Genomic DNA, 17672 nt, shown 5'->3' with positions numbered 1-17672 from the left:
GGTAGGAATGGTAGGTGATAAGGCTGGAGAAAGAATTGGACAAAGAAGCAAGACTGTAGAGAGGCTTACGCCATGTTGTAGATACTTTAATTTTATACTATGGGGATAGTATGTAGATTTTAGGCTAGAAAAATGATATGGTCAAATGTAGATGTATTCCTTGAGAATCTTATAACCTCAGAAATCAACTTTTTCTTTATAGGATTGCCCTCGGTCCTTGAAGAAATCCAGAGTTTAGGAATAAAGAAACAAGTTCTTGACATCTTACCAACGCTAAGGAGAGATACCAAGGTCTCAAGGAAAAATAAATACAGTGAGAGTTATCTTAGTAATTTTCTTTCTTCTCTCTCTCATGTTCTTTTTTTTTTTTCCAAGAAAGTTGGGACTGTGAATTCTTGAGTTCTGAAGCTGATCTTTAGAAATATCTATTTTAAGGACTGAAACATTTAAAGAGCAGGATATCTCTATAACAGGTTGGCATGTGTAGGAGGAGGATATTTTGTATACTCTCCACTATCTAAGCAGGATCACTCAAGTGGTCACATGCAAAGAAAGATCATAATTGAAATTAACCTTTTGGTTTCTTCTTATTAAAGATGTGCCTTTTGGTTGGCATTATAAAATGCTTAATCCATGAAAGCACCTTCTTTTGATGTTGCTACAGTGATCACAGAAAAATATAACTGTCCTCTTAGTGAACAAAATGAAACAAATTATAGTGAAGGCTACGAAGAAGAAAATTACATGCTGTCATCAACTGAGGCAATAGAGTAATGATTTTAATAAAAACTTTCCCTATTAATTTTGTCAGTTACTTTCCTTCTACGAGTTACTGTTGGATGACTAACCATCCCAATGGTCTAGATGGGCTCACAGTAAAAGTTCTGTTCTTCGGCAAAAGTTTTCTGAGAGATATCAGAGAATTGAACATTTCCACTCATTTGCCAAAAAGTATAATGAAAGTGACACATAATAAACTCAACATTGCTGAGAAGAGAGAAAGTTTGAAAAAAATCTGACAACTCACTAGATCTCAGATTTTGTGTTCCACAGAATCACCTATGAAGATGGTTTGACATATAAATGCTGCAGTCTCCATTTCTGTCAGTCTGAAGGGGAAAGGTACCATCTATGTTTTTAATGGCCTCCATAGACATTTCTGCTACACCCCAAACATTGAGAATCAGAGTTAACAAATAACAGAAAATTTCCTGGATCAATTTGGAGAACTGATTTTAAAACTGTATAGTGAGAACAAGAATGCTTCTTTGCTTCGTGCTTAAACATATATATTTCTAACATGCTAAATTCTCTTTAAAGTATGTGCATCACCTAGAAGATTGGAATTGCAAAGAGGAACAGAGAGTAACTAAAGTGTTTAAACAACTCTATATTAAGAAAAAAGTTAAAAAATATTCAGAAAAGTAATTGCTTCTAAAACCGGATTTTGGTTCTCTGGAACTATTGGCAGTCTTTTGTTTTCATTTTTCTCTTCTTTTTTTTTTAAGACTTATTTATTTATTAGACAGCGAGAGAGCACAAGCAGGGGGAGTGGCAGAGGGAGAAGCAGGCTCCCCGTGGAGCAAGGAGCCCATCACAGGGCTGGATCCCAGGACCCTGGGATCGTGACCTGAGCTGAAGGCAGATACTTAACTGACTGAGCCAACCAGGTGCCCCATTTTTGTTTCTCTTTAAACTTGTATAACATAAAAAAAAAGCTATACTCCAAATAAGCACTTATTTCAAGTTTTTAGATGTTCATACACAGAACACTCAGTGTCTATGTGCAGTGCAAACATTGAATATTGAGTATATATGAAATACAGTGTTTGTGGGAAGGGTTCTTTCCCAACAGTTAAATTTTTCTCAGTGACGCTGTGAAATTTCCATCTGTCTCCTCAGAAATAATCCATAAAATTAGAAAATTTATTTTAAGGAAAGTATGTACTAATCTGTGACATCTGGCATGTTTAATGACCCTATAAATGCCATAAGCCTATCACTTTAAACTGATGAGATTTACATAATCTTACTTGACCCATCAGGGCATTGCAAATAGGAACAAGGGGGACTAGAAGGCACAAATTTCACAGTTAACTCCTGCTCAGCTCAAAAAATCAGTATCCTGTCAGATTTTTGTAGATATGTGCTTCCCTGAGGCTATTACAGACTTATAACCTCTGCTCTTCTGATTCAGTTGTTCAGCTCTCAAACAAATACAGGGGGTAACTTCTTGAGTGCACAGAAATGAAATATGGAGTCCAAAATTTAACTAAAATTGTAAAATGTCAGAATGATTTCCTTCTCCGGGCCTGCAAAGTCCATCATCCTGTGTTGAAGTGAAATGCAACCAGTCCTGTGTTTATATTGAAGTAACCATTAGGAAAATACACTGGATAGTATATTTACAACTGCCAAGGTAAAAAGTACAGTGGATCAGAGCATCAGGTGAATGTTAGAACTGGATTCAAATTCTGACTCTAGCAGTATGTCTACATAGCCTTAGCTACTGTCTCTAAGCCTTCCTCATCCAAAAAAGTGATTTCGGTATCTTGATGAATTCTTGTGATGACTAAATATTATAATTCGCATGAAGTACTTGAGAACTATCTAGAAATAGTATATATGAGTAAAAACTATGTAGCCAGAATCATTCATTCCGGATATATTTACTGATCACCTTCTTTGTGTAGTAGGGGTAGCAGATCATATCAAAATAACCTGTGAACACTTGTGACATTTTGAGGAGCACTTTAGAAGGCCCTGAAGAACCTATAGTTTGTGTTTCAGTGTAGTTAAGCTTTAAGGAATGGGAAAGGGAGTCAAACTGTGTCACATGAAAAGATTTCCAAGAAGTTATGAGGGACTATAAATTTACAGTAGCAAAAGATGACACAAGTAAGTTAGTTTTTCAACTGTACTGTGACTCCCAGAAATGGAGAAGAGAGAAGGTTAGAGTTATTTAGGATTAGAGTACTGTTATTTTTTGTTTGTTTTTCCAGGCAGTTATAAAAGATCAAAAAGAAACAAGTGCATAGATAATGTTGCAAGAATGTAGTTGAAGTTACAAAAAAAGTATTGAGAACAGAATATCAGAGGTTAAAATTTTGAGTTAGAACAGTTGAGAAAAATGAGCAAGCAATTTCTAATAAATGACCATGGGTGTGGATGACTTGAGTAAAGAAGAGTTGTTGGCTCTTGAGTTAAGGAAATTAAGACATTCCAAGGTAAAGCAAGAAGACTAGATGTTTATTCACATAGATGTCAAAGTCCCTCAAGGTTATGTTGAGGCTAGAGATGGACAGACACACTCTGGGTCAGTCCATTGCAACCTCCGATGGCTGTAGATTTGACCAGGGCCAGGTTGGTAAATAACACTATCAAGGAGAGATAACAAGATTATATGGATAGATACCAATGGGCATCACAAAACTCAAAAGAAAAGGGTTCTTATCAAGGATAACTTGACAATGGGAAACAGAAGCTACGTGAATGCTGACACCACTACTATAAACATGAACATTAACACAGTGCTCATCAATGATGGGAGGAACTGAACTGAATGGCTCCATTAATATGGGGGGTAATTAACATCTAAGGAAAACTACAGGATTAAGGGAACTATGAAATAGTTGGGTATACAGGAAAGTTTGTTTACTATGAAAGGGCCATTCCAGAGACCAGAGAGAAGGGTTAGAAGGGAAAGGAACAATAAAAAATTTGATTAGAAAAAAGGTTTACAGAATGTATAGGAAGAAGTTATGAGAGAAGATAGGTGTCAGGAAAGGAGGCATTTGTGATGATATCTAAGGATATGCTATGTGGTTATTGTAGGATGGTTTAATCTTTAAGATCCCAAAAGAATTCCGATTTTTTTTTTCAGTTTCTGAGGCCCAGGTGATTCAGGTGACTTGCTTATTGGCAGGAAGTGTATTATACTAGTTAGATGAATGGATTGTGAGGTTAAATCACCTAGTTACATATCTCCCCGCAGTTCCTACTCGCTGTGCAACTTCAGTAGAGTTACTTCATCTCCTTAGATCACAGGTCCATCCTAAAGTTGTAGGATTGAATGGCATAATGTGTAAAGTATTAGGATTCAGACATAGTACACAATAAGCTAAATGTGTATTGCTCTTACTATTTATTGTATGTGTAAGAAGGTGATGATGTAGATTAGCCACCTTTGCAAAGGAAAGCAACTTAGTGATGAAGGGGGGAGATGCAAAGATTAGTTTCCAAGGCTGCTTCCTTTATTGCTACAAAACAAACCACTCTGAATTTAGTGACTTTAAAAACATTTTAAAAAATATTCTCTCTCATAGTTCTAAGGTTGACTGCCCTCCGGCAGTCTTCTCTCTTAGGCTCCCTCGTGTGATTAAAGTTAGGTAGTGACTATAAAATTCATTTTTTTGTTTCATAGGTTTTATATATACAAAATTATCACAGAGAGTAGAAAGTTTGCATGTATCCCACACCCAGTTTCCACTAATCAACATCATACATTAGTATGGTGCACTTCTCAAAATTAATGAATTGATATTTATACATTACTATTAACTAAAGCATATAATTTATTCACATTTGCTTAGTTTTGCTCTAATGTCCTTCTCTTTCAGGATTTCATCATAGATAACACATTACGTGATATAGATGGTCACATCTCCTTACACTCTTCTTGGCCGCACAAGTTTTTCATTCTTTGTTTTTGAGACTTTGTTAGATTTAAGGATTGTTGGTCAGGTATTGTGTATAAAGTGCCTCCTTTGGGATTTATTCAAGGTCTTTCTCATGGTTAGATTGGGATAATGTATTTTTGGGGGGGGGGGAAGACCACTGATAAGGTGCCATTCCCATTACAAAATGTCAAATGTACATATTATCAATATGACATCTCACTGTTGATGTGACCTGTATTCATTTTCTATTACTGCTGCAACAAATTACCACAAATTTAGAAGCTTAAACAATCAAAAACTATTCTTAAATTTCTATAGAGTACAAATCCAATCTGAGACTCACTGGGCCAAAATCAAGATGTCAGAGGAGCTGCATTCTTTTCCAGAGTCTCTAGAGTAGTGTACGTTTTCTTGTCTGGAGAGGTGGTAGAGGCTGCCGACATTCCTTGTCTCTGAGCTCCTTTTCTCCACCTTACAGGCAGCAATATTGCATCTCTCACTGTTCTGCTTTCATATTCACACCTCCCTCAGACTTTGTTCGTCTTCTCCCTCTTTCATTTTTAAGTACCCTTGTGATTACACTGGACCCATCTGAATGATAAAGAATAATCTTTCTTAAGTCAACTGATTAGCAACCTAAATTTCATTTGCAACCTTAATTTTTCCCTTTGCTACCTTAATTTTTCCCTTTGCTATACAATTATATTCACATGTTCTGAGCAACAGGGTGTGGACATTTTTGAGGTCATTATCCTGCCTATAATGTTAATCTTGATTAATGAGGGTTTTTTTTTTCTTCTTTTCCATTATATACTCTCTGGAAGAAAGTCACAATATACAATCCACACCTAAGGAGTGGGAAATGATTCTATACCTCCACAGGGGCAGAGTATAAAGTATTTGGAAGCTTTTATCTATTTTCTCCCTTTTGTTAATCATTATTTATCATTATGGATATTTATTTTATACTTTGGATTATAATCTAATACTGTTTAGTTTATTTTGTTTCTCAAGTTTTTCCAGCTTGGCTGTTGGAAGTTCTGTCAGGTGACTCCTGTTCCCCCTCTACATACCCCCATAATTGCGGAGTTTGTATGTTTGTTTGTTTGTTTGTTTGTTTTTTGGTCTGGTCTATTTTGAGCACTTTCTTATAAGATGCCCCAGGTTTGTCTTACATACTTCCTGCTCCATTGCAAGAATCAGTCATTTCTCTAAGGAGCTTTTGTTCCTTTTGTAGAAGTCCAGAGTCTGGGTAATAGGTGTGTTTCTTGCTATTAGAGTGTCATTGTTTCTAGGACCTCTCAGCTAGAGCATGGAATATAAAGATAGATATGTGTGCACTAACCAATGAGTATGAAGATATTTATAACTATTTTCATATTTACCCACCTATATCTGTATTAAGCTATGAGTTGATACTGATGTCTTCAAGTCTAATTAGTTACTACGTGGATCTTCTAGCTTCCTGCCTTTGCTTATCTGTAGCTCCCACTCCAATATTGAGAAACCTTACTCCACCACTCCCTTCTATTTCTTTAATTGTTTGATTTGATCAGACATGTAAAGTGCAGTTGGAATTGTTAACATCTGTGCCCATGGGGAAAAACTTTAACAGCTAGAGTACATTTGTTATGTACAGTTCCTTTTGACTTTAGTCTAATATACTGCATTAATTTCCAAAGTTACTTAAGTCAGCAACTTGTTCTCCCACTCCATTCAGTGAGGTTGTTTCATGTTTGTAATACAGTTAGATTTTTTTGTCACATTAGGCATTTCATCCTGTGATTCCCCTACACCCTGGAATAATTTCACAAACATTTGCCTACACTGAGATTCACCGTTTGTGCTCTAAAGTTCTGTGAGTTTTGACAAACGCTCAATGTCCTGTATTTACCATTAGAGTATCAGACAGATCAGTTTCACCACCCTAAAAAAAAGTTCCTGTTCTTCACCTATCTAACCCTTAACCCTTTAACTCCTGAGAAACAGAGCTATGTTTGCTCTTTGTAGTTTTGCCTTTCCAAAGTGTTATATAATTGGTAATATACAGTTTGTAGTTTTCTTAGACTGGTTTATTTTACTAGCAATATGCATTTAAGATTTATCTATATTTTTGTGTGGCTTGATAACTCATTTCTTTTTATTGCTAAGTGATACTTCATTGTATAGATGTACCACCATTTGTTTATCCATTCATCTATTGTAGGACATTTTGGTTGCTTCTGGTTTTGGTGATTATAAATAAATTTACCATAAACATGTGTCTGCAGGTTTTTGTGTAGGCATAGGTTTTCATCTCAGTTGGGTAAATATATAGGAGCCCAACTGCAGCATTGTATGATAAGGCTGTATTCACCTTTGTAAGAAACTGTCAAACTGTCTTCTAGATCCAGGACACAATTTTGTACCCTCACCAGTAAGGGTTCTTGTTGACAGTTCCTGCTGTTCTGTTTCTTTACAAATATCAGTATTGTCAATGTTTTTAGATTTTGGCCAGTCTATTAGATATGTAGTAGTCTCTCATTGTTATTTTAATTTACAGTTCCCTAATGGCAAATGATGTTGATCCTTTCTTTATATGCTGACGTTGCCGTTTTTATATCTTCTTTGATGAGGTGTCTGTTCAGACCTTGTGCTCATTTTTTTTTTTTAAATTGTGTCATCTGTTTTCTTATTGCTGAGTGTTAATACTTCTTTGTTATTTTGGATACATTTTTTTCCCCAGATATATGTTCTGCAAATATTTTCTCCCAGTCTTTGTCTTGTTTTTTCATTCTTTTAACAGTGTCCTATGCAGAGAATAAATTTGTTATTTTTTAAATGAAGTACAACTGTCATTTTATTTCATGAGTCATGCTATCGGCACTATATTTAAAAACTCATTGCCAACCCAAGGTCATGTGGATTTTGTTATGTTTCCATCAGAAATGTCAATGCTTTCAGTTTCACCTTTAGGTCTATGATCCACTTTGAATTAATTTTGTGTGAGGTATAATTTTGTTTAGGTAAAATTGTTTGCATATGGACTTTCAATTGTTTCAGCACCATTCCTTGAAAAGACCATTATTTCTCCTTTGAATTGCACTGATAACTTTATCAAAGATTAGTTCACTATATTTGTGTGTATCTATTTCTAGGTTCTCTATCTGTTCCATTGATGTGTATTTCTTCTTAAAATATTATGCCACAGCAATTACCACACAGCCTTATAATAGCTCTTGAAATCAAGTAGTATGAGACCTCCAACTTCATTAGTATTGTTTCAGGTATTCTAGATCCTTTTCCTTTCTGTATAAACTTTAGAATAATTTTGCTTCTAAGAATTAACTTTCTGGGAACTTACCAGGGATTACATTGAAACTACAGATCAAGTTGTGAATAAGTGAAGTTTAAATAATCTATATTACCTAGTGATTCTAGTAACCCAGGGGTGGGAGAAGGCTTCTTTGCATTGTTTCTGATTTTGAGGGGAAAATGTTGAGTTTCTTACAATCAAGTATGATGTTAGCTGTAGGGCTTTTATATCAATTCTTTATATGAGGAATATAAATAAAGTTTACTTCTATTCATAGTTTGTCAAAGGTTTTTTTTTTTTTTTTCTTTTTTTCCTAACTTGTCTACTGGTTGATACTTGTTGGTTGGGATCGTAGCTTAGCCAAAGGTTGTCACAGGGGCACAGATATGTGACCTCTCCAAGTGGATTGGGCTTCCTCACATCTCAATACCTGGTTTCTAAAGACAAACACCCTAAGAGAGAGTCTGATGGAGGTTGTCTCAACTTAAATGTCCTACCCTTGGAAGGCATGCAATATCAATTTCACTGCATTCTAATTATTATAAGCAAGTCACTAAAGTCAGTCCATAGCCAAGGAAAAGGGGATTAAACTCCATCTGTTAATGGAAGATTATCAAAGAAATTATAGAAACATTTAAAAAATATTCACAATGACTCACATCTCAAAATTGGAAACATTAGTACAAGAACTGTCTGAAATGAAAATACTAGCTAATATACTAGTTATGGTCTGATTTTAATTATGCTTCTGGGGCTTCTCAGCACAGGTGTCTTGGTTAGTCTCTGTCCATACTTTACAAGTCAGATGAGCACTGGGAAAACAACAACAAAAATAGGACATAGCCCTTGGAAGTGAACATGCTGTAGACAAATTCAGGAGAAAGAGAGATAATGGAAGAAAAAGTCAAGGACCAAGAAAGACTCCTTGGGAGTTTTGAATTCTGGTACCATCTATGCATTGCCTTCTCCTAAAGAAAATACTTACGTATAATGCATATTAATTCTCTTAATTGGAAGTGAATTGGTCTTTCAACTGTGTGACTGTTGGACAAAGTTGTTATTTAATTAATGTATATGATTGTATCAGCTTGATCTATCAGACTGATAATGGATAGCTCAAATAACTAAACTTTCATATTTCGAATGGTATATTTGTACACATTTTACCTTAAAATTTTTATGATTTATATATCCTTTTATGACAACTTAGCATTGTTTGGTACAACTAGATTTAATATTGCTGTGTTTTAATTGGTGATTTATTTTCTACTTAAAACAGTGTTCTTTAAAATAGAAACATCACAAAATTTGGAACATAGAAAATGAAATCCTACATAGATCTACTAGTGGAGAAAACTAATGTTAACTTATTGGTGTACAGTCTATCTTTTGTAATGCACATAGTGATATTTATAGACATCACTTTTATAAACAAAACTTCTCATATTCACTTCTTTGTGGGGAAATATGTATATGTGCAAGATAGGAGTCTGAAAAATATAATCCTATGCATTTTGATTAATGTATATAGAACCATCTAATAAGTATCCTGAGACATAGAATATTTACATTATACTAATAAGTCTGCTTGTGCTACCATCCAAATGAAGTTTTCTCCCCATATTGTGATTTTTTTTACCACCATACATAAAATTGCCTGTTCTTGAACTCATATATGCATACTTTTATTTCTGTTTTCTTTCTCTCAAATATTGTTTTTGAGATGCATATATGTTGTTGCATGTTATCAGTAGAACAGATTTTTTCTTACTGTTGAGAAGTATTTTATTTCACAAAAATAAAATAATTTTTATCCATCACCCTGATAAAAGATGTGTTAGTTTCCAAGTTTTGGCTACTTAAAATATTCACAAAAATTGCTGCCAAGTGTTTTGCAATGTGGTTATACAATTTTACCCTTTCACCTGCAATATATGAGTGTTCTCTTGTTCCACATCCATGGCAGCTTTTGATATTGGCAGTCTTTATTTTAACTGTAGTAAAATACATATAACATAAAATTTACCATAAGTGACATTGAGTACATTCACAGTGTTGCTTACCTATCACCACTCTAGTTCCAGAATGTTTTCACCACTCCAAAGGAAATCCCAGTCCCATAAATAATCATTTCCATTCTTTGCCTACCCCCAAATCCCTTTTTCTTCCTGCCCCAATCTCTCTCTATTCTATTTCTTGGACTCCAAATATATAAAGTTAGACTCCTGACAGTGCCTGATAAGCTACTGAGGCTATATTCCTGTTTTTTCAATTGTTTTTGTGGTGGTAAGGGGTGGTCTTCTGATGGAAATATTTTTAATTTGTCTCTAAGGCCCTTTATTATTCTCACATCTGCTAAGTACGTATACTTAATTTTTTTCAGATATTATAGTTTTCAGTACTGGGATTTTCCTTTGATGCTTATTTATATTTCTCATTCCTCTGCTGAGAGTTTTTATCTGTTTACTCATTATATCCATCTTTTATTTAAGTCTTTGAATATTTATAATATCAATGTCTTTGCCTGCTAATTGCAACATGTAGGTCATTTTGAACATCTGTTTCTGTTACTTGCTTTTGTCTTTATTTTGTGCCATAGTTTCTTCCTTACACTTCTAAAAATATTTTGAAATTATGTTCTGAACATTGCGGTTGTTGTAGAAAATCTGAATATTGTCTTCCTTAAAGAGTATCAGATTTAGTTGAGTCAGGCACATCAGTAACTACCAAATCATTTTAACTTATCAGAATGTTATGTGAGTGTGTTGTTTTATTTTTTTCTCTATTGTATATAACTTCTACAGCTCTCAACCAAGGACACTTGGAGAACCACTGTGTGAGTTCTGTACCCACTTTTCTGTGTAGTTTTCTTCTTTTTTGTGCCTTGCCCAATCAATTCCAGCTACCTCAGCAGCATCTCTCACATCTGCCCCTCAGCTTAGCAAGACTTCTGTGCTCTGCTTTGTCTCCATTTCCTTGTAGCATAGTCTAGAAAAAGTTACCATAGGCAGAAAGTGAGGGTAAACGTGCAGCTCACCTGACGTGTCTCCCTTCTCTGGAGAATCAGAGTTAGTTATGTACTGCCTGTGTATGATCTGTGTAAGCAGTTTTCTCAAAACTCTGTCTGATTTTATAGTTGTTTGCAAAGAAAGAGCAAGTCTGGTATTAATTACTACATAATGGGTAAGAGAAGTTTTGATTAATGGACCTTTTATTATTTAACAACCATACTGTATTATAAAATGATAATTGGTATTTATAAAAATGTTTTCTCTACCCTTATAATATTTTTGTTTCAGGGTGATATATATTTTTTAAGCTTTGTTGTATATTTTTTCTATTCTTTATGAAAGATATTGTTGGTTAAAATAATTTAGAAAGGTAATTTAGAAACTCCTTGAAGGGTGGTAGTTATATTCTGCAGCAATAAAATGGTAAAAAAGAGATATTAAATATTGGAATGGTAAGTTAAATTGATTAGGATGATAATAGGGGAAGTAGTGTTATGGAGGATAATACAAAGAAAATATACTGGAGGAGACCATACAGTGAGGAAGTTTACTGCAAGCTCTAAATAGCAATAATGTGGGAGTAGAGAAAATTAGAAGGTAAGAGATAAGAAGACTCTGCTTGTTCAATGTATATAAGTATGTATAAATGTATTTGCCACATTTGACTTCAGAAACTTTTTACATAAAGGTTACAGAAGTGTGAACACTGTCATGGAATACAAGTAGATTATTAAATCCAGAATAAGGAAAAGTTTTAGGTCAAAACATTAAAATCCAAGACCATGTTAAAGAAGCCACAAATTTGGCTATGAGATTCCCAGTAAACAAAGGAAAGAAGAAAAGTGAACACAGTATCCATAATGCTGAAAGAAAATCTACATGTTTAGGAAAACATTGCTAGTTTTTTGGTTCCAAAGCAAAAGGCAATTTCTCTGATGGGTCCTTACAGAGGTACCACTTTTAAACATGTACTCTGAGAGCACCTTGATATTAAAGACAAGGATACAATTGGCTCAAATAACATAACCACATCTTCTGATGCTCAGGGGTAGTGTCCTCTCCTTTATGCTGCTTATCTATTCTGACAAAAATACATTGACACATACAAGTACGTTTTATTATAAAAATATTGGGTAGTATGTTGTCCTTGACCTGCAATAATGGTGCTTAATATTACTTGTAAATACACTCAGATTTTTTTTTTATCTTCAGCTTTATTCGTTCTTTTATGTGTAAATCTATATATCATGTAGATGATTGGATGGATGGATGGATTAGGAGGATGAAAAACACCCAAGTCATAAATAATAACTTCCTATGTTGGAAACAAAAATGTATTTCTTGCAATGACAAACATTCATTTACCAGTATGCCAGTTGACCAAATGGGAGATTTAGGAGCAGTAATCTTCCAGGGAAATGCTGGATCAAGGCTTATAATTGACCTTTTTGATATTTGTTATGGTTCAGTCTTCTTGCTTCCTAGCTTTCTTTAAACTCTGAAATGTTGGGACTATGCTAATCTCAACAGGAACTTTATAGCTTTAGCCTTCCCAGCTATAAGGACATATTTGCATAGCATGAACTTTATATTGACTCTTATGATTCCTCAATAAATGTCTTTGATATATTTAAAAATGAATAAAATCCATGTTACACAAAACTGAGATGGAAAATTAAAGACAAATTTTGATTTTTATTAATTCTAGACTTATAAGGCACCATCTTGGTAGAACTAAAAAAGTTTTAAAACTTCCAACTCCCACATTTCTTGATCATGATCTCGATCTCTAGATGAGTAATCTTACAATGGGAAGTAGTAATGAATATTGTTTTTAATTATTTACTTTGTCAACACATGTCTTTTATTTTACTGTTCAGCTCACATGAGTATGAGTTATTATTGTTTATGGGAAAAAAATTACAACTCCAGTTCAGAACACCATGAAAAGATTAGGTAAAAAAAGGAGATGGAGGATTTCAGTAACTGAAAGAAGGTTTTCACCAATCTTTTTTATGTGTGACTTTTTATTTTAAAAATGTGCTTCAAATTATCCCAGTCTCATAATTCTAGGAACTAGGTGAAACCTTTATCAAAGCAAACTACAAAGCAGTTTATATCATGACAAACTGGCTAGACAAGAAACATGGGAGAAAGACAGGAGTTATGATGTAAGACTACAGTTGATATTGTTCCTGACTAGATTAAATAAGTGTGATTTTTGAATCATTTTTTCTGACTCTAATAGAATGATTTATATGAATACATTTCATAAAACATAAGCAATAATTGAATATATGACAACTCTACTTGTCAATGATTTTTTTTAACTATACTGCTGGATATTTTATTTGGTTGGGATATACCTAAAGTGATAAGTATATTCTGGTCCCTTTATTAAAGATTTTTTTTCTAGGTTGTAAGCAAGATTTATAAACTTACCTAGGAAACAACATATATTTCCTATTTTCTGAAATATTGCATGGACTTTTCATTTAAAATAATGGAAAAAGTTATTTGTTAAATGATCTATGAACACTGCTTTCTTCAATTTTAATTCTTTAATAAACTTTTTGTTTATTCATAAATTTTGTTCTATGTTCAATTTTGGACATTTATGTTTTCCTAGAAAATTACCAGTTTGACAAAAATTTTAAATGTATATCAGCATAGAACAGTATTTCTAAAAAATTTAGGGATATTAGATTCAAGAATTGTTAGCAGATATACCAAGAAATATTTTTAATAAATAAATTTGCATATTATAACAGGCAAATCAGAAATCAGCAATATGTCTTAACCTACCTTTAGTCTGAAAAATCCTACAGTCAAAATGTCTCCTTATTTTTGTTTAACCTGGCATTTCCCAAACATTCTTGAACGTTGACATTTCTACCACCATACAAAAACATTCCTACAAATATACTACAGAACAACTCTTTGTGGGACAATGGCTTAGAAACACTAGCATACAGATACATAAAGTGATCTCCCATATTTATTTATCTCTTATATATTGCTTTTATAATTACAAAATGATAAATGTTGCAAAATATATACAAACATAAATGTGCATAAATTTAGTGAAAATCTTGATTTCTCACCATCCATATTTTTATAGATTTCTAAATGATTATTTGCTTTTTTAAGTAGTAATATATTACACATATATTCCTAGCTGTAGATTTTGTATAATTTATATTGTTTTATTGACAGTGTTTCCAAATTCTGTTTTAGTTTCTCATTTGAAATAATAACTGAGACTGTTTCTTTTCTTAATAGTGGATGAATATTTCTTATATAAACTTTTCTCACTAATACCCAATTAGTTACACTAATTAGAAATTACACCTGTATAAATCAACTTTTTAAAAAAAATATTTGAGTATAGTTAACATACAATGTTGCATTAGTTTCAGGTGTACAACTTAGTGATTTGAGAGGTTTACACATTATGCTATGTTCACCACAGGTATATAATCTGTCCCATTATATTGCTATTGCAATATCATTGGTTATATTCCTATGCTCTGCTTTTTATTTCTGTCACTTATTAATTCCATAACTGGAGACCTATATCTCCCTCTCCTCTTCACCCATTTTGTCCACCCCTCTCCCCAATGGCAACCATCAGTTTACTCTCCATGTTTATAGTTCTGATTCTGCTTTTTATGTTGTACTTGTTTTTTAGATTCCATCTATGAGTGGAATCATATGGTATTTGTCTCTCTCAGTCTGACTTATTTCACTTAGCATAATACCTTCAATATCCTCAAGGGCATAATCTCATCCTTTTTCATGGTTATGTAATATATATATATATATCTCACAGTTTCCTTATCCATTCATTTACTGATGGACACTTAGGTTGCTTCTATGTCTAGGCTATAGTAAATACTGCAGCAAACATAGAAGTGCATATATATTTTTGAGTTAGGGTTTTGTTTTCTCTGGGTAAATACCCAAAAGTGGAATTAGTGGATCATATAGTATTTCTATTTTTAATTTTTTTGAGGAAACTCTGTACTATTTTTCACAATGGCTACATCAGTTTACACTTCCACCAACATTGTACAGGGTTCCTTTTTCTCTACTTCCTCACCAACACTTGTTTCTTGTCTTCTTGGATTTTAGCCATTCTAATGGGTGTGGGGTGATATCTCATTGTGGTTGTGATTTGCATTTCCCTGATGATGAGTGATATTGAATATCTTTTCATGGTCTCTTGGCCATCTGTCTTGGTCTTCTTTGGAAAAATGTCTCCTCAGATCCTCTGCCCATTTTTTAATAGGATGTTTCATTTTTGGGTATTGAGTTGTATAAGTTCTTAATATACTTTGGATACTGACCCTTTATCAGATATGTCATTTGCAAATATCTTCTCCCATTCCATCTTTTTGTTTCCTTGATCATTTCCTTTACTGTGCAAAACCTTTTTTTATGTAGTCCCAATACTTGATTTTTGCTCTTATTTCCCTTGCCTTAAGAGACATAGCTAGAAAAATGTTGCTAGGACTGATGTTATAAGATAAATTACTACTTGTGTTTTCTCCCAGGATTTTTATGGTTTCAGGTTTCACATGTAGGTGTTTAATCCAATCTAAGTTTATTTTTGTGTATAGTATTACAAAGTAGTCCAGTTTCATTTTTTCACATGTAGCTGTCCAGTTTTCCCAGCATCATTTGTTGAAAAGACTGTCTTTTCCCCCATTACATATTCTTCCCTCCTTTGCTACAGATTAATTGACCATACAAGTGTGGGTTTATTTCTGGTCTCTCTTCTGTTCTGTTGATCTTTGTTTCCATTTTTGTGCCAGTACCATAGTGCTTTAATTTTATTACAGCTTTGTAGTATACCTTGAAATCTGGAATTGTAGCACCTTCAGCTTTGTTCTTCATTCTCAGGATTGCTTTGGTTATTCAGGGTCTTCTTTGATTCCATATAAATGTCAGTATTATTCTAGTTCTGTGAAAAATGCTGTTGGTATTTTGATAAGGATTGTATTGAATCTGTAGATTGCTTTGGGTAATAAGCACATTTTGTCAATATTAGGTCTTCTAATACATAAGTATGGAATATCTTTCCATTTGTTTGTGTCATAAATTTTTTTCACCAGTGTTTTATAGTTCTCAGAATACCAGTCTTTCACCTCTTCAGTTAAGTTTATTCCTGGGTATCCTATTTTTTGGTGCAGTTGTAAATGGTGTGTGTGTCTGTGTGTGTGTGTTTTAATTTCTTTTTCTATGACTTTGTGGTTAGTGTAAAGAAACACTACCAATTTCTGGGTATTAGTTTGGTATCCTACTATTTTATGAATTCTTTTTTTACTTCTAGGATTTTTTTGGTGGAATCTTTAGGATTTCTGTATCATGTGATCTGCAAATAGTGACAATTTAACTTTTTTTTTTTTACCAATGTGGATGCCTTTTATTTTTTCTTTTTTTTCTCTTTCAGCCATTTCTTTTTATTTACAGCTTGTGTTCAATGCAAATCAATTCCATAACATGAGAAGTTACTATAAATACACAAATACAATACACAACCCAAAATAGATGTACAGCATTCACATATGAAGCAAAATATAATGTTCATTCACACAGACAGCAGTGAGATCTGTTGGATATGGTTGTCCTGGTGTAGGTTCCTAAAGATGGGAAAAAATGACTTTGGTTATCAAGACTACTGTGGTCACGTTAGATACTGGAACATCGAAGCATCAGTGTGTGACCATGAGAACAGAAGACCTTAGAGTGTCTATTTTTAAAAAGCTTTCTGTGCATCGAGGCAGTTGTGAAAAGATTTACTTTCCAGAATCAAGCCCACTTTAGGCTTAGGACCAGGTTCTAACTATCCAAAAATATTGACTAATAGAAAGTGCTCCAAATGTGGCTATTCTGATTCAGAGCTTAAAGAAAAAAAGTATTTATAGAAAGAGTGTAAAAGTTTCTCTGAATTTAATGTAAGTAAGCTTCCCAGTCTTCACTTCCCAAATACTTGATTTACAGTTTTGGCTCCTGCACATATTTTGTCTTTTTAATTTCAGGTTTTGTCAATTTTACCTTTCAAAACAGATCATTTTTTAAACTGTAAAAAGTATTAAACATATGCAGAGATAAAAAACATTCTGAAATTAGTTGAGGTCAATGTTCTTTTACTCTTTGGAATCAGTTTAGCAAAATGAATCTGGCACTCTTGTTGGATAGGAATAAGTGATCAGTATATAAGAAAAATTTACTCATTATGCTTCAGTCGGGGGCCAATTCCAAGCCATCATTGCTCTGGCACATGTCAATTACTATATAAAAAGTCAAATGCAATGTCAAATCCAAATCCAAAGCGTCAGAGGAGAATTCAGTTCCCAAGAAATAGTAATAGCCTTGAAACATAAAAAACTTTTATCTAGAGTTCATAGGCATTAAGTTAATGCTGCTGAAACAATGTGTTGAAGATTTACAGTAACACCTGGAAGTTCCTTCTGATGTACATATAAAAAGAATCTGAGAAGCTTTTTGTATTAACTGTTTTATGACCTTAAAGATTTAATGAGCCAAATGAAAACAATCTGTTCATATCCCATCTTTTATATCTAGGGAAGATAAAATCTATTCTCATTTTCAAGGTAGAATTTTACATGTCCACACTTATTAAGCCACATTTAGAGAAATTATCTCTTAACTAATCTTGGA

The sequence above is a fragment of the Zalophus californianus genome, chromosome 9, assembly GCF_009762305.2.
Source record: "Zalophus californianus isolate mZalCal1 chromosome 9, mZalCal1.pri.v2, whole genome shotgun sequence".
NCBI classification, from domain to species: Eukaryota; Metazoa; Chordata; class Mammalia; order Carnivora; family Otariidae; genus Zalophus; species Zalophus californianus.
The sequence above is the reverse complement of the archived record's forward strand: the minus strand, read 5'-3'. Positions refer to the sequence as shown.